Below are 22,266 nucleotides of genomic sequence, written 5' to 3'. Positions count from 1 at the left end.
AGGAGTTGAAGATGAACCTGCAGGTTGATTTAAAATCATTCTGGCTGCTGTATTTTGCACTACTTGAAGTTTGGCCAGTAGTGTCTCTACTACTTCCGCCAGCAGGGCATTTCCGTAGTCCAAGCAACTAATTACCATGGCCTGTACTAATGTTCCACGGTGAGAGATGGATATGTAAGGTAGAATTTTTCTCAAGAGTCGAAGGTCATAGTAACACGAACTCTTCGTGGCCGAAACGTGATCTTTCATACTCAGGACCCGACCCAATTTTAGTCCCAGGTTTTTTACTGTCAGTTTAGGAGAAGGGGCAAGGCCCAGCTGAGCTGGCCACCAGTCATCTGACCAGACATCCATGGCTTTTCCCATAAGCATCACTTCTGTCTTTTCCGGATTCAACTGGAGACAATTAGCAGTCATCCAGTTGGAGATGGCAAGCATACCGGAGGCAAAACGGGCTCCTATGTTTGAAACTCTGTAAAATGTGTAAATGTACATATTATTTGGCTATCCTTTTTCACTTCAGGATGAAGTGCTGGCCAATGTAGCCTTGTTAATGTCAGGCTGCATTATTTGTCTTTTATTTTCCCTTAAGTGTATATGCAGGACTGCAGAAGAAGACAACTTAAGAGACTATTTAGATTGCTACGGGGTCCCCGCACATGGGCGGGACTATTCACAGATTATGACTATCACAGAGATACCCCTACTACAGAACTGGAGTTACAGGTAAGAAACTACTTCATCCTTTCCCCTTTTAGAATGGGAAACAAATATATTTTTAAGAGCAGGCAGTGGTCCCATGAACAACAACCTACTATTCAAAAAAGAAAGGAAAATGTTTCTTTTTTTTACACGCATCCCGTTTTCCTTTAAGAAAAACAGGCTGCATAAAAAAAAAGATTGCTTTATTTAAAATGGTGGTCTGCGGACCCCAGCATGCCACCATCCCTATGATGTTTGCGATTCCTAATGGGTCGCAAACTGAGACCTACCTCATTAATATTCATGAGGTAGGTCTATTTGCGACCCACTAGGAATCGCTAAAAGTGTAAAACACACTTTAGTACATTAGCATTTGCGATTACCAAACAGAGAATCGCAAAATTCGGTATTTAGTCATCGGAAATACTAATGTTAGTACATCTGTCCCAAAACCTTTATTCAACCCCACAGGGTACATACAATTTAACAGGTTCTATGTCTTTGCTATAGACCTCAGCCTCCTATAATTTCTCTTCATAGATACTAGGCCCTTTCTTAATGACACACTGAAAGAAACGTGCATAAGTCCAAAGAAAAGAGTGACTTTCCCACAATGACTTTGTGTGTTTTAACACAAAAGGGTAGTTATTTTTTTAAGAAGTTGGTTTGTGATTGTTTGTGAATGTAATCAAATGTTGATATAATAGCAATTCTTCTGAGAAGATTTCAGAGCGACACGCAGCTCCCCGGTTCCCAGACCATGGTACCTTCTGTGTTATTTGGTCTTAGCAATTCAAAACACAGGTACCTGAAACTCAAGCAGCAGGTTCCCAATCCTCGAACCGACAACCGACAGGGATGAGGCCTCAAGCATCCCATGCTTATATCAAGTCGTTTTTATTCTTCTGCCACAGAAATACCTTGTAGGGGTCAAATTCTCAGTTCTGAACCACATTACATGAGATTGAAACACTGAAATACTACACCAATGTACAGAGCACAGCAGGACATACACGCAATTTACAATGTTCATATATGGGATTTAGGTCATTGCACTTACAACTGTAAACATGTCATTTTTTTTTAATTTGCTTAATGTTTTGCTGAGAACCCATACCTTTCTTTCACAACCCTAAAAAAATAAATGAACGACGGAGAAATCATGGAAGCCAGATGAACATATTAAAACAATTTTCTCATTTACATATACAACATAGAATGAGCTCTACAAGACTGCTAAATTTTCAAATAGAAGATGTCTTTTTTTTAAAGCCAACAGTCTAGACTAATCAGCCACAAACACTATGCTTTTTTAAATCGATACACAAAAAGCAAGAGTTGGCAGATGGGCTGGTGCATGAGATGAAAAACCCCAACACCAGTGTTTTTTTTTTTTAAACGCCTGTTCCTTTTTTGTTCCTTTTATCATATATGACATTTATATCTGTACATGTATTTACAACGCTATTGGGGAAAGGGGTAGAAAGGGACACTGCCCCCAGACTAAAGGCAGCGCCCCCCTCGCATCAGTCCCTTTGCTTTCAAAGATAAAAGAATATAACCACAGACAACATTCGCTTACACCATGCATTCTCCTCACTATGCACTTTTCATCTAGGTGGTTCTGCCTGCTCTGAACCCCCCTCTCTGAACGGATTTAGGATTCGAATGGTTCTTGGTCATTAAATGCCTGGGTGAGGGTTGGGTATTTGGACCTGTGATGGTGAAATGCCACAATTCTGATATTATACCCGATCTCCGTTTCCCTCACATTGGTAGTTTCATGGCTGGCACCTAGCTGACCCACAGTCAAGTGGAAGGCATTATGGCTGTTTATTACCAGAACACAGGACGTCAGGCAGATGAGTAAGGGCGATATTTATCTGCACAAACATATTCCTCCTCGCCTCCTGTATTAAAAAAAAATATGTTCTGAAAGCTTTGGCCTCCATACCTAAACATCAAAAACATTACACTGCAACCTATAGTATGGGAAATAAAATAATGGAAGGGCACATTGTGCCTAGTGCAACGTAATGGAATATTAGAATGCATATATTTCAACTGGTAGAATGTCTTCCCCAAAAGTCACTACATTCTTCCTTTTAGCACGTTGTCGGCCTCAAAATAACTGACTATCAGGCCGTACGTGTCTGCAAAGAACAGCTATTGCAATGGTGTCTGTGAGCAAGGCTCTCTGTTGAAGGCCGGAATTCCCTCTGTTCAAAGATGAGTGCAACCTAGATTGCCTAAAAATACAGTTTTATTGCTTTTGATAAACTAGGATCATAGAGCTCAGTACTGCCGGAACTCTTGATATATGTGGATTTAAAAAAAAATCTGTCCTGTGCTTTCAGATACAGACCCCATCAGTTTCATTTAGAAGTGCTTAGCCTTTTTATACAGTGGATATACAAAAATATTGCATTCTTGGCTTAAAAATCTGGAGAAATGTGCAGATTTAAAAAACATGATGTGTATATTTGTATATAATGTATATCAACGTGGATGTTATATATCTAGAGAGATCGGCAGAAGGCCTACATGAGTAAATACAGTTGTTGGCTAGGAATGCAGTGAACTAGTGGTTGTATGGCGCAGAGGTCTCATTTCAGTCATTACTGGCTCTGACTAGAAGGGCTTTCCGCTGAAAGATAAATAACTTTAAATTCATTTGTTTAAAAAAAAACAAAAAAACATTAGCCTCATCCCTAGGCCAGATTATAAATCCACCCACCATGTCATCAAACTGACTGTTTATCTGTCTCTCAGAGTGGCTGCTGTTTTCAGATTAGGAATGTGTAAATTGTTTAGTTTTTATTTGAAGAGTAAGAGTTTTATGATTATCATTAGTTTCGTTTAGGAGGGAGTGCTGTAGCATTCCTATATACTGGTAGACGTCAGACTATCTTTGCATTATACTGCCCAGCTGTTTATATAGTATCTTCATTTCCTTGCTGATCAGAGGTGGGTTGTAGCTCGATCTGTGTCCGTTTCTTAGATCAATCTTACACCTTTTCTCTAAATTAGGACCTGTTGAAGTGTGGTTTATGGCTCGGAACCAACCCTAGGTGTTTTGCTGTAGGTAAGCCCATGTATCTTCTTTCAATACGTACCTCACCCATGAAATGTTGGAGAGCTGGACTCTGGCTCATTTTCTTTAACCCCTTGGCTGCGGCGGTAATTCCGCCGCAGCACTAGGGGGGCCGTGCGGCGCTCCCATGCTCGTGACGAAACCGCTCCGTCACGAGCCTCGGGCGCGCTGTGCTTGTGACGGAGTGGTTCTGTCACGGCCCCGCCCGCTCAATAGAACGCTCAGCACAGGCGCGAAATCGCTGCCGCACAGGCGTGCCGGGCGGGCCGTGACGGAACCACTCCGTCATTAGCACAGCCCGTCCATGGCTGGTGAAGAGTGGTTCCGTCACCAGCTAGGAAGGGGTCAATCTATGTATTTTTCGTATCCTTCCCGGATATGGAGGTCTTGTTTGGGGCTACAGCCTTTCAGAACCAGGGTCTAGCTGATAATTTCACTGCAACATCCCCCTTCCTGAACCCTCTTCGGCAGATGGAAGACAAATCTATTTGTTATGTTTTTATGTCTGGTTCCAGCATTCAGGGGTGTATATCAGCTTGCCCTTCCTTGTTCTTCCCATTGTTAAAGGGCTTGATAAAGCTTCAGAGGTGATGGTAACCATAGTGCTTTGGTATTTCCTTCTGCTTCTTTTTACATTTGTTGGTTTATTTTCTCCACCACGCTAAATTAAGGGTTTTTGGGATGATAGGTTTCTGAATCCGTTTAACTGTTACTATTTCCAAGTGCTTAATTCTCCAGGGCGTTTTTCTCCTGGGTCATACATTCCTGATCTTATGTCCTATACTCACAGTTAACATCAATTTCAGGACAACTGTATAATCATATTTCTCTTGGACTCTTTTACATCTATTTTTTTTCCACTGTTAACATTGTCTTCGGTCAGTCAGAAGTCCTCTCTTCTGGCACATGATTTCTTGTTAGTCTTTCATACTTTTACGTCTTCTCCTGTTACAACTGGAAGATTTTATCTTCTTCTTGTGATCTGAAGAGTTCATGTTGGTCAATACATTGGCCACATAACAAGTTGAGGGTCCCTCCCTGTACGAACCTATGTGTGTTGCACCTAGTACTGTATAACTAAATTGCAGTCAGGACATGGATTTACCACCGTTTTCTGGATCCTCCAGTTATGTAAAATGTGTTGCTTCACCCTCTATGTTTCACACATTGTGGAATGTCTGTCAATGTATTCTCTTTTTGGGTCTGTGCCTCTTGTTTACCTTGGGAGCTTTTGATTGCGGTCTGTGACATTCATGGATACCATGCACCACCATTTATATAAAACCACTCATGCTGGAGTTTGTCTGATAAGTAACAGATTAGCCCATAGTGATACTATATGGCAGATGCTGGGATTACGTCTATTCTTATTAGCAAAGGTTCTCTTTGTATTTTAATTACTGCTTTGTTCCCACATAAAATGGATTATATATATAGCAATGGGCTGGCTAAGTTCTTTGATTGTGATCTTTGAAAGACAGCTACATCTAGGCTAGTTTATATAGTCTCCTGAGCAATTAATTTATTTTCCATACAAGTCATACCTGCATCAGCGGTGAAGGATGGAACTTGAAACTTGTGCATGTCAAGCCTTGGAGAACATCTCAACCATGCAAGCGACAACTTCTAGTCTGTAAACTAGAAGTGCCTGTCTTGCTCTAGAAGCTGTTTCCATAAATGTTTATGTCTCTTATGTCATTTCTGCTGTAATAAAGATAAAGTTATATAGCATTCCAAATTTGGCACTTAAAAAAGAATTGGGGAAAGGATATGCACCAGTGTTTTGATATTCCTGGTGAGGAGAACTAGTCAAGATCAAGTGTCAAGTACGTCATTTCAAGAGAGTACCAACTACATGTAACACATGTAATAAATTCAAGACATTGACAAGACTAGCCTTATCAAGATGGGTGTTCCACAAAAAGCATATTGGAATCCTGAGTGAGCTGCATCAGAAGCACAGCTTGGGGTGGTTCAGCGCTGCTGACAGAAAGTTGACAGTCTGTCCGATTTACAAAAGGGCAGGTGGATTGAGAGTTTGGCTGACAAATTACTCCATCACATTTGTGACAGAGTAACCTGTCTGCCAAATTCTAAATCAGGCCTCAAGTTTCTTACCTGTAACTGTAGACTACAAAGTGTTGTCAATAAATTAAGATAACAAACTTTTAATTTCTCACAGTATGAAGGTAAAACCAGTGACAAGTCCAACTAATTCATTGTTCATATCTCTCCACTTGCTATCCACCTTCATGTCTAAATTTCCTTTTGACCCGGGCTTGTAAACGGGTTCTTAGTTTTGGATGTACTTACAGCTCTTTCCCTAATTTCTGCTTGTAACAGCAAATATAGAGTAAACACCTACATTTGGAAACTGGCAGTTTGGGAAGGACGCTTGGTAACATTTCTGTACCATAAGTGTCACTGGCAAGTATTTAGCCCACTCAAGACATAGGGCATTCAGGACCCTAAAATGTAATTCTAGTTCCAGCAGTAATACATTTTGGCACTCGCTTATTTACCCATCAAGAGCACAGGCATGATCTTGGTGAGAATGCTGAAAGCTGCTCTGTACCATCAAGGCTGGTTTCTAATGCTTTCAGGGAAAGGTTTCTTGGCTACATTTAGGTAGAACATAGCTGGAGGTTCATTCCTTAGTAATGACATTTTCTTCAAAGACAAGAAAAACATCAAATACTTCCACATGGGCTTGGTCATCTCCAAGCAAAAAAGCAAAGGTAATTTTGAATTGTAATATATGGAACACTGTTTACCCACATGACAGGCAAAACCAATAGAAGAGAATCACATTGACTGCGGCAAAGGAAGACTACTTATGTTGGTAGAAAAGTGTAAGTAGCTGCAATAAGTATGGCATTGATCCTTCTAGGTGAAAATGAGCCAACGTTCATTAAAAGAGACACTGCCCACTAAACTTCATATGCAGGATTTGTATAAATTCCTAGAATCAAATATAAGCACCAAAATAATTACTAGTTCTTATAAGGAAAAACAATATTATGATACCTTTCATAAACCTCTTAACCACAGAATAATAATTCACAGTGATCTCTATAAATCCATATCTAGGACCATGGCACACACCTTCACATTAAAAGTCGACTAACCTTAGGTAAGACCAGCCAAGGAAGTGAAACTATTGCTCAATGATTCGGAGTGTATATAGTGCCTTTGGTCAGTTCAAGGCATTCCAATTAAAGGACGTGAACTTCATATTCCAACTTTTAAGGAGCAAAGCCACAAACTAAGAGACCATGTTAAGAATTTCCCAATATATGATATATATCTATAAAATCTAGGCCTGACTATCTGAAGCCTCCGTTGCAAGTATAATGCGGAAATGGCTCTGATTTTCATGAATAAGTTGTCTACGAAAGTAACAGGATCAAAGGAGAAAAGAGGCAAAGAGGAGAATCCCATAAAATGTCCTACATTGTACATATCCTGAAGCAATACAAGACACACTTGGTGTTTGCCTGTCGTCCCTTGCTACACACAGGCACCTTTCTTCTAGCCACATATCTTATACAAGAGAACATACAACAAGCTGTATGTTTGAGACTCAAGTTCGCTGTTCAAGCATGTCAATGATAGCTATGGGCTGAGAACAGAAGGTCCTAGAGGGTTTTATCAATCAGTCGTAGCAGTTTAAATTCTACCTTGGTGGCCACTGGGGGTCGAATGAAAGCATTGAGAGTTGGGAAAACATTGTGTTAATTGTTAATGTGCAATAGAAATCCAACAGGATTTATACATGCTGGAGAGGAGGCAATAATTTGGGTGGCATGACAAATCAATATTGTTGCTTAAGCACAGGGTGAGGAATTCATAGAAAAAACGAGAACAGGAACCAAAAGGGTCAAAACTGGACAAAGTAGTTTTGCCAACACTAACTACTTGTGGCATAATAGGATCTTTGCAGCTATTCTTTTTAGGATGAATGAGATCAGTAACAAAAGAAAACAGAAAGACTAAGATTCAGTTAAGAAAAGCGTAATTGTAGTAATCACCAATCACAAACAAAATTCTACTCAAAAAAAGGAGTGGAACTAGAAAATAGGTGCCAAATTATAAAACATAATGCTTAATGGCAAATCATAAATCAAGTTGGTAAAGAGCTAGGAAACATCTTCTACAGCATTAGCACCGAACGTAATGTAAAAAATGCGAATGAAAACAAAGGTTGGTATTAGAAATTACAGAAAAAAACAGAAGCCTTTCTACAGGGACAATGGCATAAAAAAATGTAATGCAACTGCAGTCCTGTAGTTAGACTTTGGTACTGGAAGCCATTCCAGGATGGTTGGTAAGCAAGCACAATCTAACGTGGTAAAAACAATAAAGATTTGATTATTGTGGCTATCAAGATTGAAGCTTGAAAGAGGGACTGTCTGCATAATCCATAATATAAGGGAGGGTTTAATTTGTAGAGAGAAATGCATGCTGTACCCCTGTACATCTTTCCTAGAGGACAACTGAAATACAGGAGCAACACATGTCTGATTATTTCATCTTCACTCACAAAAAAAGTTAATGTTTCTCACCGACAAAATATTTTATGTAGTGAATTGGTTTGCTATGTTGAACTTCGAAGACCCATTCTTTTAAAGTGTCACTTTCGCCTAATAATCGAGACCTGTCTTCTGTTCTAAAGGTCAAAAAGAAGCACGAGGGAATCCTCAGTCATAAATAAAAGCATATCTGAGGAAAAAGGAACCCTGCATCAAGCGGCATAAACTAGGTTAGCTTATGGTCCTTCCTAGCTTATGCCTAGCTTATGCCCCTGGATGCAGGGTAGTCTTTGCTCCCGGATCTTTAAACGGACGGCTTACTCCGTCACAAACATGACGGAAATCCTGTACCCCTCATTACAAGTTTATTATATCTTATGCCACATGTAACCAGTTGGGGGGGGGCTATCAGTCATGTGAATGACAGGGTACTCATATGCCAAACTCTAAATCAGGCCATTAGGAACTACAGTCTGGTGCAAACAACTTTTCCCACCCATACTCTCAAAGTGATAACTGCTGCTTGGTGATGACTATTAACTAATTAAAAGTCAGGATGCAGAAATAATGTTGTATGGTGTAGAACTTAACTTTAGATTTCGGAGGATTCTGATTTTGATGGTGTAATTGTAGAGTTGAACGCCAACTGGTCTGTGCTGATGCACAAACCACATTGATGATAGATTGTAATAGACCGGGTTCTCCAAAGTTGGTCCGGGAGGGCTGTATCCAAGCCAGATTTTTAAGATAACTACATTTATATAAATGGGGGCTATGCTAAAAATCTGGCATTGATCCGGCCCTCAAGGACCGACTTTGGAGAACCCTATAATAGACATAAAAAGTGAGCTGCCAAGTACAACCACGTAGTTCATTTCATTCAGCAGATTTAGTAGAGTTTATGTGCATTAGCAAAGAAGTGCCCAAAGCGAACAGGCCGCTGCACAGCAGCAGCATAGTGGCTGCTGCAGTGAAACATTGCCTTACAAGGCCAGATTGGCGAGTGGACGTAAAAAAGATATTACTATGTGGGCCAGAGAGACTTTCTTAGTAATTGTAATTTGAATGTAGCAATCTCTTCACACTGAGATCCAAGGGGGAAGAGAGGAGAAGTACTTTATGCTACCTGCTAGGCAGGGAAACTTGATCTAGCATATCCGCTCACTCACACTGGAACACTCTTTTTGGTTAGCAGACTTTCAATTTCAGGAACTTCTAACTTATATAAATAATTATAATATATAAATATATTTACATGTACAGGTTGTTTTTTATTGTTACTCCTAGTGCAAAGATTTAGAACCCCCAGACTGCCTTCAGTTTTTCATGATAAACTATCAACGGTCCATTCCTGAAATCTGTTAAATGGCTTTTTAGTGATTGGTTAGAGTGAACAAGCATGAATGACCTTTACATGCTAATATTTTTGTACTCATTCTCTTCTCCGCCCATGCTTGCAACATTTTTTTTCATGATCCAGTTAATAGTAGTTGTCTAGCAAATTACATTTAAGTGGATTAAATGAGGGATGTCGTTTTCAATGTGACGGTTCTTAGAAATTCTAGCTAAAAGATTTATAAGGAAAATCCAACGCGTTGGAGTGAGTATTATTCGAGGGGGTACTGTTTAGTTGTTAGCTGTATGTTTTGGTGACCCACTATTGGGGCGTGGTGTCTGTAGCTCTGGCTTCAGACATTTCCGGCAAATATTTCAAATTAACTGTGAATAAGCCAGCAACGTACACTGCCTTTCTATTGAGAAATGCATTTTCATTATCATTTATACCCTGCCTAGTTATACAGTTTATTTATTGATCTTTAAAACAAGTGCATACATCTGCATTCAACTGCATACATCTGCAAACAGCATGATGAGGAACTGATATGAAAACAACAAAAGAAAAACTCCCATCAAATACCTGTAAGCATTAAAAGTAGATGAAATCATGCAAAGAAGTTGCAAGTCATGCTTAACTACAGTAGGACAGAAGACATTGTAACAGGCTATATGGCTACCCTTTGGCAACATGTCCCTCAAATGGGTCAAACATGCCACTAATTGGAAAACTCCATACACACAGGTGTTAGATATCAACATATCTATCCGATTCCTTAATAGCACATTTCATTTAAATCCATATACATAACATTGAACATTTTTAAATATTAACACAGTATTTTTCAATTGTATTTCATTGCATAGACAAGTAGACATGAGAACCGGTTGCTGTTACCCAAGGTGAATGGAAGCTCAAACGGACAGACCAATGAGACGTCATTTTTCAAGCATGCTCAGCATTGAAGAGAGACTGGCAGAAAACTGACACAACCACCGAGTTACAAAAAATAACATTGTTCTCCACTTGGTTCAAGTTCGAGTGAAATGGTTTGTTCACATTGCTTCCCCTCGCGCCCTCAAGCCATTATAGTGATAAGCCTGACGCTCGAGACTGGCAAGTGACGTCACTTCCTGGTGCTTGTTGGTCTCACTCGGCTGTGTGAGCATGCCCAGTGTTAATGGCTTAGGACTTTAATTGCACAGTCGCGGGAATGGTAGAGGCAAAATCTCCTGATCTTGTCACACTAAATTGTGCTTTTATAGCCTACTCCACTCTATTGCTTCTGCAGACAGACACCACATTTGCTAACCCATTACAAGGCAAAAAAGGAAAATAAGGTTTTTTGAAAACAAAAGAAAAATAAATATGAGGTATACAAGTAAATAAAAAATGGAATGGTTAAGTCTGTTCATGGAGAAAAAAAATGTATACTCAGGCAAATACAATTCGACTTAAAGATGTTTATGTCAGTGGAAATCACTGCCACCGGAATGTTGAATAATGGCTTAATGATGGCTTTAAAATGGCCGACTGACATGCCTGGCCAGCACTTAGATCCATTACTGCCTGGCGGCTATCTCACTGCCTGTGTTCCGTGGCCACGCATTTTAGTAGCAAGAACAGTGTTAGGTCCTTAGTTTCGATCTCTGTACCTTGATGTTTCCATCCTGCTTTCGAAATCCCTTTTGGATGTATCTTCCGGAACCAAGGGACAACAGAAAGAATAATGCAACATGCACAAAGAGCAGTGGCCCAAACCTGAATGTTCAGTGAAAATGGAGCAGCCTGCTCCCAGCCCTCAACTGAAAACCACTTGAAGCATGGCGAGATTCAGTTTGTGTGTGTCAAAACTCTCTGTAATCACAAGAAAGAGAAATGGTTGCGGCCATCAGCAGCAAAATCACCACATTCCACCCACTGAGTGGGACAGCCCGGTAGAAGTCTTCTGAGCTCCCGGAAGTAAATCCCAAATTGCGTGATGGCCTTTCGGAACATTCGTTGCGCTGGTGCCATAATAAGACATATTTTTCATAATTTTCCATGCGTCTTTTAAGTACATGTTTCACATGGCTCATCTTCTGTATATTTTGCTTTGTATACTTTGTTGAAAGGCTCACTTAAAAGGTATCAGATTGGGCTAAATGGAAGCCCGCCACTCGCAGCTTCAAATCTTTGACCTTTTTCTGGTAATCTGTTGCAGTCTTGCTGCGCGTTTTTTTACTTTTCCCCACCCGCACAAATGGATCCGCTTGAAGTACTGTTGTCTCCATAAGAAGTTTCAGTGTCGGGTTTTCCTCCTTCAGCTCAAGAAACAGCGTAAGTGGCTTCCACGTGATCTGATACTAGTTAAAAGAGAAAGATAGAAGAATACATTATTTTAATATTTAGAAGGTGTCTTACATTAGAATGTAAGTGCATGACTTCCTCGCTAACTATCTAAAAATAATGCTTACCCGAATCTTAATTTGTGGTAAACTTAGGAATGCGTCAAAATGCTACGCCTTCCTGGGGAGGTGTAATGGGGAGAAATATCTCTATTTCTCCTGGTTGTTTCATCTAAATGTGCTGCATTCTGCAGGATTGTTTTTTCTGCAGAAAGGTGTCCCTTCCTGCACAAAACAATCCCACTGACAACACAGGCATCCTTGCACCAGGACGTAAAGGTGCCTGCTTTGGATGTAGTCAGCTAAAAGGGTGCCAGCGCACAGAAAGGACAGGAGTGCCCCTTATAATGTTAAATACAGCACATTTCTGCCCTTTCACGCAGCTCAGCGTTGCAAGGTGGCTTGTTGCCTTGCACTGCGCGAAAGAAAGTTTGATCAATCTGCCCCAAATTGCCTGGACTCGTCTCTACTTAGTTTCTTTTTCACAGAGAACTTTGCCTACTTCCCTCACACAACCACTTTGACTTTTACAGCTGCTGTACATCCTTTTAGCTACCTTTTCTTAGGAGCTTTTGGCACATACTTACCCTCCTAGATTTGTTTGAGACAATTTGCTATTATGCAGTACACTTTGGCAGAAAAATTAGTTGTGCGCGTTTTTCGTCCAACTAGACCTGTTCTGCATTTGTAACAAAAAAAGTGTAACTTATCATACAATGTTGTTACTTAAATGTTTTCACTTTTGATGTTTGTTTTTCAAAACGTACCTGCATACTTTTTGCTCCAGTAGAATTAATAATATAAGTCTGCTTTCTCTGCGACAAGGAACAGAGAAAGGTAAATAAGAATATTCTGTATGGGTGCACTGAAGCAAGACCATCAAATTCTACTTTTATACCCATACATCTAAAGAGGCAGAATTTACAGCAGCCCCCTTTTGTTGTCCTACATACAAAACTGCAGGAAGAATCTCTGAGCTCTCTACATAGATGAATACATTTTTATTTACTAGGTTTTATATGAAATGTATCCTCCAATCCAGAGTGCAGCCAGTCCAAAAAGGTGCAGATGTCTATCAACTCCTCCCTGCCGGACCCAAATATTTTTAAGAGAACCATTAAAAATATGTTAACCACTACTTTTAACATTGGGTGATATTGTTGAAGGCTAAGGGGATGTACTTAGTGACCAATTTGTGTCCAACTATAGGTGACTCCCAGGGCACCAAATACAAAAGGCTCTAATTGTAACAATGCCCAGTAACTCCTGACTGCCCTGAAATCCTGAAAACATTCCACAGGAAGTGACCTGGACCCTGACACCATTAGAGAACACCTCCAGGAAACAAGCAGCAATGCACATGGCCTTTTTTCTTTATATAAAATCTTTAATTTATATAACAGCAAATGCACATGGGCAAATAAAAATCACATGGAAAGAAATTAGGTATCAACTTTAATGTGGATCAATGAGTTGCCTTGCTGATATGCGCCACACACGATCAGAGCTGATATGTAGTGTACAAGATTTTCTACTGATGTTACAGTCCGAATCGTCCCCATGATATGGATGAGACACAGCCTAATTCATGGTGGGTATGTGAGTAGGATGCAATTCCATGTCACACATACTATGTAGATGCCTGCACCTTTAGGCTTTCTGAAAGGACATCCTTGAAGATATACAAGATGTGACAGAGCCTATGGCAGGTGTATGCCCAGAAGTACAGTTATTGAATAACCCTCTACATGGCAAGACAGGAAAGACCATTGCACATATGGTCCTGCAAACAAAATAAACTACATCTCCGCTATGAGGAAAGACCCAGGCTCTTACATACCACACATGGCTACAGAAACTTTGGACTCTTCGGAGAATGGAGAAGTTAGTACCCAATATCCAAGATGAGAACACATGATTCTAAAAGATGTGGGGCACAATATTAAAGTACTTGACTAGTGAATGAATGAATGATTGAAAAATGTATTGTTCAGTTAGTAAAAACTTACAAATATAAACACCTTTATACAATTCTTCTTACATTTCATGCATAATCAATTCTATATCCTTTTTATAAAAACCACATAATTAAAAAGTATTATTCATCAGTTCATAAAGACTAAAAGAAACAATCCTCATTGGCCACAGTTCATCAGTTTCTTCTCCACTATTTCTATAAACTTCATAAGTCTGCCCGTGAATTGCAAACTTTCTCCTTGTAAGCTGGCTATAACTGCTTGACGAAGTGTTCGTATCATTTGACTATTTAAGTCCGACCTCAGCAGACTCGTACATTCAACTATTAAAGCAGGACAACTACAATTGATATGACAAATATCTTCCCTCTTGTTACAGAGGCGACACTTCCTCTCACTACTCGTCTTTTTCCAAGCAGGGGCGTCTCCAAGAAATTAGCTATTTCCAAATCGAAGATTTATAAACTTCAACTTTGCCCTTTGGTTATTTAAGTCTCCTAGATAGCTCTGAGGTTTTAACATACCGTAGGAAGCAATAACTGTCCACTCATGGGATCTCTTTGCCAATACTGCTTTATCCCATAACGAGGACATTTTTTACTGCACCTATTTATTACTTTATTAAAAGCCACCTGTGTAAAGCCCATAATTGTTCCGCCTTAAACGTGTCTATCGCCAGTTTAAAATATTCATGGGCCTGCTTATGTTTACTGTCATATATTGCCTCACAGACCACTGTTATAAGTGAGGAGTTAATATCACTTCTAAGTTTATGGCAGAATTTTAAATATGATCCTAAGCTGTTTAGGTTCTGTCTTTTGAGTCCGAAATAAAGTCGGATTTGCGCTGGTGAGGTCTGCAGAGGAAGATTACACAGGCGTCTGTAGGTCCCTGTCACTAGTTTGTCTATGGTATTATCAGGACATCCTCTTAAAGTCTTTACTTCATATGTGAGAGATGGAACATGTTTAACTGACATGGATTGAGGGAAAGCCCTTTTAAATTATTCTGGAGAGTGGCAAATGCTGCAATTAATGAATGATTTCTTCTCTGTAGTGCAGCACACTAATTTTTACCCGTACCCTTAGCATCTATTATAACACCCAGATATCTATACTCAGTAACCGATTCTAAGGCGGAACCTTCCATTCTCAATATAGGTCTTGCAGCTAACCCCCTTGTCACCAGCATTGTTTTTGTCTTTTTTATGTTAACCTTTAACCCATGAGTAGAGGCATAATGAGCAATTTCACTAATTAATCTCTGCAACCCAACCTTTGTTTGACTTATTAATACTATATCATCAGCATACATTAAATGCGAAACCTTAAAACCTGCCACAGTCAGGGAGTGAGAATTAATATCATTCAGCCCTGATGAGATATCAGCTAAATACATGTTAAATAAGGTAGGGGCCAAAACACATCCTTGCTTCAACCCGTCCCTTATTATAATTTTTTTTACAGTACTGTACCCTGTCCCAACCTTACTCTCGTGCAGCTATTTGTATTCAATTGTATCGCTCTCAACAAACTAGGTGCGATTCGCATTTTCGATAATTTGTTCCAAAGAATATTTCCTTGCACAGTGTCGAAAGCCGAGGTAAAATCAATAAAACACAAATGAAGATTCACCGAACAGAGCCTGGCCATTTCAATTATGAGAACTAACATTTCAATGTTAATAATCGTCCCCATGCCTTTAATAAACCCTGTTTGATTCCTTGGAAGCAGTTTACTGGCACCAACCTAAGCCTTTAGCCCTGCCAGCAAACATTTACCAAAAGACTTTGCTTCACAATCCATTAACACTATAAGTCTATAATTAGCAGGATCCGAGGCTTGACCAGCTTTGTAAATCGGGGCCAAAATTGAGCCCCTCTATTGATCTTGGATTCTTCCTTCATCAGAACATGATTAAATAAGATTGACAATTTCTTTGCCCAATGTTGCGGATTTTCTTTAAATAGGGCTTGAGAAAAGCCATTTGGCCCTGGAGCACTACTCCGTCGGCTAGAACTTATAATTTTCTCCACTGCTGTATGCTGGATCATTAGCTGGGTATTTTCCCTTAAATTGTCATTGTCCCTTAAGTTGTCAGCTGTACCTTCTTCCGTTGGATTTATTATATTTCTTATGCCACCTGTCATGGATCCCAAATGCTTTTCCCAGACATCTTCCGATATATTTGTAGTTACTTGTTGTTGTTTCCTACCATTGGCTTGATTTACCAGTCTCCAAAACTCATGTGCATCTTTGTGTTTCGCTGCATAATTAATTTTGCTCCAGAACAGATCTAGTTCGGCTTTTGTTTATATCCATACCTCTTTTTTGTAGAGTGATCTTAGTTTTGGTAATATCTCACTCCTGACACTGGAGGATGCATGATTTCTTAGTACCCTCAAGTCCTGGTTCAATTTCCTTTTCGCTATTTTAAGTTGAACAGACATTTTATTTGGAAACGACGTAGCCTTTACTACCTTGACTTTTGAACGTACAGCATTTTTCTCTACTAGGTGAATTATGAACTGCTCCCAAAGGGTCAAAGGATTTTGATATATTTTATTTAACTCTTCTTCCCACTGGTCTCTTGCTTGCTGTTCGATGTTTTGTATGCTATTTACTGACCAGTGTAACCTCTTATAATTAAGACCAATAGACTGCCCTAACTCTGGGGCCATTTGTTTGTGTCAAGTAATATTTAGATTGAGGCTGATCATTTGTGGCTGGTGATCACTTTCCAGCCGATTGCCCAGCTTGTAGCTTATTATTGATTGATATATTGGGAGGGATACTAAGGTGTAATCAATAACAGCTTTTGATTTTACCCCAAAATGAGTCGCTTGAGCTGGAATGTCCGGATCCACCCGGCCATTCAAAACTCGAAGACTGTGATGCTCCAGATTTCTCACCACTTCTTACCCATTCTGTCAGATCGTTGTTTAATTGCTTCAGTTGCCGGCATATGCCAAATTTGATAAATCACATCCAATATTTGGTCCCTAGGAGTCACCTGGAAGAAATTCATATTAAAACCACCTGTCAAGAGGATCCAAGGAGCTGGATTCGTCATGCTTTGTGATGACAATAGACTCAGTATCTTATCTATTGGTTTTTTTCCTGCTACCAAGGGGATGTGTATATGCATTTACTATCATCAAAGGTGTCTTATTTACTGGACTATGAGGCCAGACCTTAATTGCTTGAATGTTCGAATGATCAATTTCCACTTCTTCAATCTTTATTTTTAAGGCCACTTTTACGTATAGAGCAAAACCTCCTGCTGCACAACCCTTCAAGTTTGTTTTAATTACTGGCTTACTATAGCATGAGTATGCCGGTAACTTAATTTCCTCTTGTGCCCATGTTCCTTGAAAGAGGATTATCTGAAACCTTCCAATATATGTTAAAAATTCTGGATCATCTACCTTTGCTGCCAGACCATCTATATTCCATGAACAGATGTCAACTTTGTTTTTGTGACCAACGATACTGGTTTTATCCTGTCAATTTCTTAAATCTTTGTCTGTCCTGACATTCAGGGCACTCGGGAGCCAGGACCAATCCGATTTTGAATAAAGGGTTTTGCTCACCAAGGCGTCCGTGTAGTTGTCTGCCTGAAGGGTTATATTATCCCTTAAAGGTGTAATTGAGCTACTCCTTGCCCCCTTTAAGATCAACGGTATGCCTGATTGCTGATTCTTATTACCCATTTGTGGACTTTTCGTTAGTTTTGACTTCCCCTACCACATTCCTTACCAACCCTCTTAAGCCGACTTTCGCCACCCTTCAGTTTTAGGAACTGTGGATAGGTTTCCTCCTTTTCCCTTATCATCTCAATACCCCATGTTTCAAATTTCTCCTTTTCCACCCATAGTTAGTCCGCTACCTCTGTTGTCTCCCATGTGATTATTTTCGATTCCTCACCTGCCCACATCGGGTTGCTTACAAATGTAACTGAATGTATATCCGTTGACTCTATGTGTTGTAATGCATCTATTTCTTTGGTCATTCGAATCATAGATCCTCTATTTATTCGATCAAACTGACCCCTGGATTCATATTTTGGTACAAATGTCATTTTACAGTGGATACTAGGTGGGCTGGGCCGAACTGACCTCTCTCTTTTGACCCTGCTGAATAGTGCAGACTATTTCCTGCAGAATGTTCTTAACCTTCCCTAATTCATTTCGGTCCTTCTTACCCAGTTGACATTCGTCCGGCGGTCGTTGCCTCTGCTCCCCTTGAAGATCATCATCATTCCTTAATGATTGTTCCCTTACTTGCATTCTGATCTCCTTTTCATCTTTCTCCTCCAAGCCTTTCTCTACTGTATTGTGCGATCTTTCCCAAAGCTCCACCAACTTAACTGTTTTACTTTGGCTTGTAAATTCATGTTTTCCGGTTTGGCCTGGACTGACCCCTGTTGGTTCTCTTGCATAAGTCTCTCCTTTTCCTTCATGTTAATGTTAATGTTAAAGGGGGTGCTTCTATAGTGCACGGCTACTTCGAGAAGTGTCCCGGCGCTGTCGGAACCTCAACAAGTCCAGAGAGGAATGGACGGACGAGTGACGGGGACATAGCTCAGCAAGGCGGTGTTATTGCAGGAAAAGGAAGGTCTTCAAGTCTTTCCTGAAAGCCAATAGATTGGGGCTGGATATGAGAGAGAGAGGAAGATCATTCCACAGCTGCGGGGCGAGGTGTTTAAAAGAGCGCCCACCACAGCGAGCACGACGGATCATGGGAGTGACTGCCTTGGCCTGAGTTGAAGAGCGCAGGGATCTGGATGGAGAGTAAAAGCAGACCCATTTCTGAAGATAGCGGGCGCCTGTACCATGCAAAGCTTTGAATGCAATGGTCAGGGCCTTAAAGGTGATACGCTTCTTCATGGGAAGCCAGTGAAGAGTTTTGAGAAGCTCACTGGCACTTGCTCTCCTGGGGAGGCCAAAGATGGCGCGGGCCGCCGAATTCTGCACCACCTGAAGACGCGATAGGAGGTAGTCAGGCAGACCAAGGTAAAGAATGTTAGAATAGTCCAGCCTAGAACCAATCAGGGCCTGGACAGTGATCTTCCTGTGTTCCAAAGTTAGAAGCGGCAGGAACTTTCTCAGCATCTTTAGGATGGCAAAGCATTTGCCGACTAGTCCCGACACCTGAGCCCCAAAGGAGAGACAGTTATCAACCTGAATGCCCAGGTTTTTAGCAGCCCCTGAGTCACCAGCGGGAGGGAACATGGCTGCCAATCTTTCCATTTGAGGTAAGCGGGGCAGCCGAAGAAAAGAACCTCGGATTTATCGGAGTTGCACTTGAGGCTGTGCTGACTAAACCAGTCGAACACAGCCCCAAGGCAGCCCCGGATAGATGCCCCATCGAAGTCCTGTCCCCTGTCGCAGGTGAACAGGAGTTGAGTGTCGTCAGCGTACGACACGATCTGAGCCCCAAAATCCTCTGCAAGTGCCGCCAGAGGGGTCATATAGATATTGAAGAGTGAGGGGCTCAGAATTGAGCCCTGCGGCACTCCGACCTCCAGAGGCGGCATCGCGGCAGAAAAAGTTGGAGCCCAGATCGTTTGCTGGCGGCCAGTGAGGAATGACCTGAACCATCTGAACACCGTCCCCCTTAGACCTATCACCCAGAGTCTGGATAGGAGGCGGTCATGGGGGACGGTATCGAAGGCCGCAGATAGGTCAAGCATCACCAGCATAGCTTTTCCTCCCCTGTCCAGGGTTTCTCTAATCACTTCAGTGACCTCAAGCAGAGCTGTTTCAGTGCTCAAATTTGAGCAGAAGCCAGATTGGGATTTGTGCAAAATGTCATTAGATTCTAAAAAGTAAGACAGGGTGGAATGGACATGTTGTTCGGCCACTTTCGCCAGAGCTGGCAAAAGGGAAATGGGTCTATAGTTGAGATGTAATTCCGGGTTCAGATTGGCTTTCTTCAAAAGGGGCAGAATGAGGGCCTGCTTCCAAGCTTGAGGTACTTCACCAGTGTTAAACGAGAGGTTGATGAGATGATTAAGGGTAGGGGCCATATGTGCCAGGAATTTAGCAGGGCACGGGTCGAGAGGGGAGCCTGATTTTAGTTTGGAGAGCAGGTCAAGGGAGGACTGGAGAGATAATGGAGGAAAGTTCCAAAGAGAGGGAGTGGCCGGGGTCTGGAGAGGGTCGAGAGATCTTGAGAGGGGAAGGGGGTTCTGAGTGGCGGTCCCGAAAGAGATCTGCATAGTCCTGATTTTGTTGGTAAAAAAGTCTGCCAATTCGGAGATCCAGGACTCAGAATGTGTCAGTTTGGGGGTGGACCATGGGGGGGAGAGGAAATCTTTGACTATCTTGAAGATTTCTTTACAGGAGTTAGAGGCGCCATCAATTCTGCTGGCCAGATAAGATTTTTTGCAAGCCGCAATGTCATGGTGGTAGTCCCTGGTCAATGCCCTATAGGTTTCTTTGGCGCTGGCGTCATAGAGTTTGCGCCAGGTCCGTTCGGCTTGTTTGCAATGTCGTCTTTTTGCGGCAAGAGCCGGAGAGAACCAAGGGGCAGAGGACCTGACTGAACGAGGCTTTGGCGGAATGGGGGGGGCGAGGCCGGCCAATTGTTGCGTCAGCCAGTCCTGAAGAAGAGCGAGATCGGTTGCAAGCACTCCTGTTAGTAGGCAAGGGTGGGTTTCTAGGGCCTTAGACAGCATGGCTGGAGAGATATGCTGAAAAGCCCTGGAAGGAATCCTTGTTTTCCCTTTCGCGCTAGCTGGTATAATCTCATTGTCCTTCCCCACATTATTTTCCCTTACCTCGTCATCATTCTTCTTTTCCGGTAACGCCACTTGATTTCCTAATTTTGGGCACAAAATTGGATACACCTTCCCTTGGAGACCTGGATTATTCTCCACATTTTTTTCATTATGGCTTTTCCTAAGTCTTTTTCTCTGTCTCTTAGAAAGCTTACATGTCTTGACTGCTTCCCCTTGTGTGGACGGTTCTAGTGCTCCCTGCTCCACCGACCCATTCCTACCTGATATAATAAACGATATCTGGTCACTTAAGAGCCTTTCACAAATGTCTACGTTTATATCTAGGCTTTTGCCCGAATTACTCCACTGTGGTATATCCACTTTCTTCCTTAGCTGTGTCTTCTCCAAGTTTGAAATTTCCCCCCCAGAGGCTCCTCTTCTCCAGTTCGCGTACTCGGGCAGATTTATTTCCCTCTGGTTTCCCACTGTTGTAAGCTATTTGACCCACTCATTCATTCATTCATTCACTGGGCTTGTCACTTCGTTGGCAGATTGTAACTGCCCGTTTATCTCTGCCAGAACATGTTCCAGCATCCCAGGCAGCGAGGACAGTTTATTCAGTACTGGACTACAATCAAAAGTATTCTCAGGCAATATGTCCTCCTGCTCCTCTGCCTGCGCCCTTAGGACCAGTTGATTCAATGCTCCAATTTTTGTATCAATCGCTGTGATATACAACACCATAGTATTTACAAGATCCACCTGGATATCCAATTTACTGGATTGATATGTCAATGCATTGACCACCGATTGAAATGATTTAAGTAAAATCTCCCAAGTGTTGCTATCCAGGCCTCCCCCCTCCCCCCCCAAAGATTCTCTACTTGGAGGTGCAACTTGCATACCATTAGCCGGGGAGCCCACTACCGGGGGCCCAATAGGTTGAGCCCCTGGCAATTCAGTTACCTCAACCCTGTCCTCTCAGTTAGTTCATATTCGATTTCTAATGGAGCTTCTGTCTTTGCAGGTGTTGTATTACCCCCAACGGCATCCTCTCTCTGAGATAGGTCATGGGATGGATCACGAGTTGGATCGTCAAATGATTCATGAACTTTTTCTGGTTGAGTTTCTGTCGCCACAGGTACTGCTTTACCCCCAACAGTGCCCAATACGTCTATTAACTCTGTTAACTCCGTTTCCAGTTTTAACATCCAAACAGGATCTATTCCTTCTAAATCGTATAGTTCATCTACTTCGATGGAGTTTAGATCAGAGGCTGCTTGGGGGCGGTGTTCGAGTGGTTTGAACTTAACAGCCTCAAATGCAACTCCGACAAATCGGAGCTGCTGTTTTTCGGCTGTCCACCCGATCCTAGGTGGCTGTCGTGGTAGCCTCCAGCCATGTTTCCTCCTGCGGCCGCGTCTTCCAAGGCCAAGAATCTGGGAGTGCAAATCGACGATGGTCTCACCTTGAAGCCACAGATTCTTGGTCTTGCTGGGAAGTGTTTTGGCATCCT

General features: G+C 41.6%; 1 protein-coding gene across 1 annotated transcript in view; it reads right to left on the bottom strand.

Annotated features, from left to right (window-relative positions):
- Positions 1–1,582: 1,582 nt before the first annotated feature.
- Positions 1,583–22,266, bottom strand: part of BSN (bassoon presynaptic cytomatrix protein) — a 767,226-nt gene continuing 746,542 nt past the window's right edge. The window contains exon 11 of the mRNA XM_086939535.1: positions 1,583–12,009. The gene's annotated coding sequence lies outside the window, so the exon portion shown is untranslated. The remainder of the gene's footprint in view (positions 12,010–22,266) is intronic.

This window comes from Lissotriton vulgaris, chromosome 9 (genome assembly GCF_964263255.1).
Source record: "Lissotriton vulgaris chromosome 9, aLisVul1.2, whole genome shotgun sequence".
NCBI lineage: Eukaryota > Metazoa > Chordata > Amphibia > Caudata > Salamandridae > Lissotriton > Lissotriton vulgaris.
Note: the sequence above shows the minus strand (reverse complement) of the source record. Positions and strands in the feature narration are given on the sequence as shown.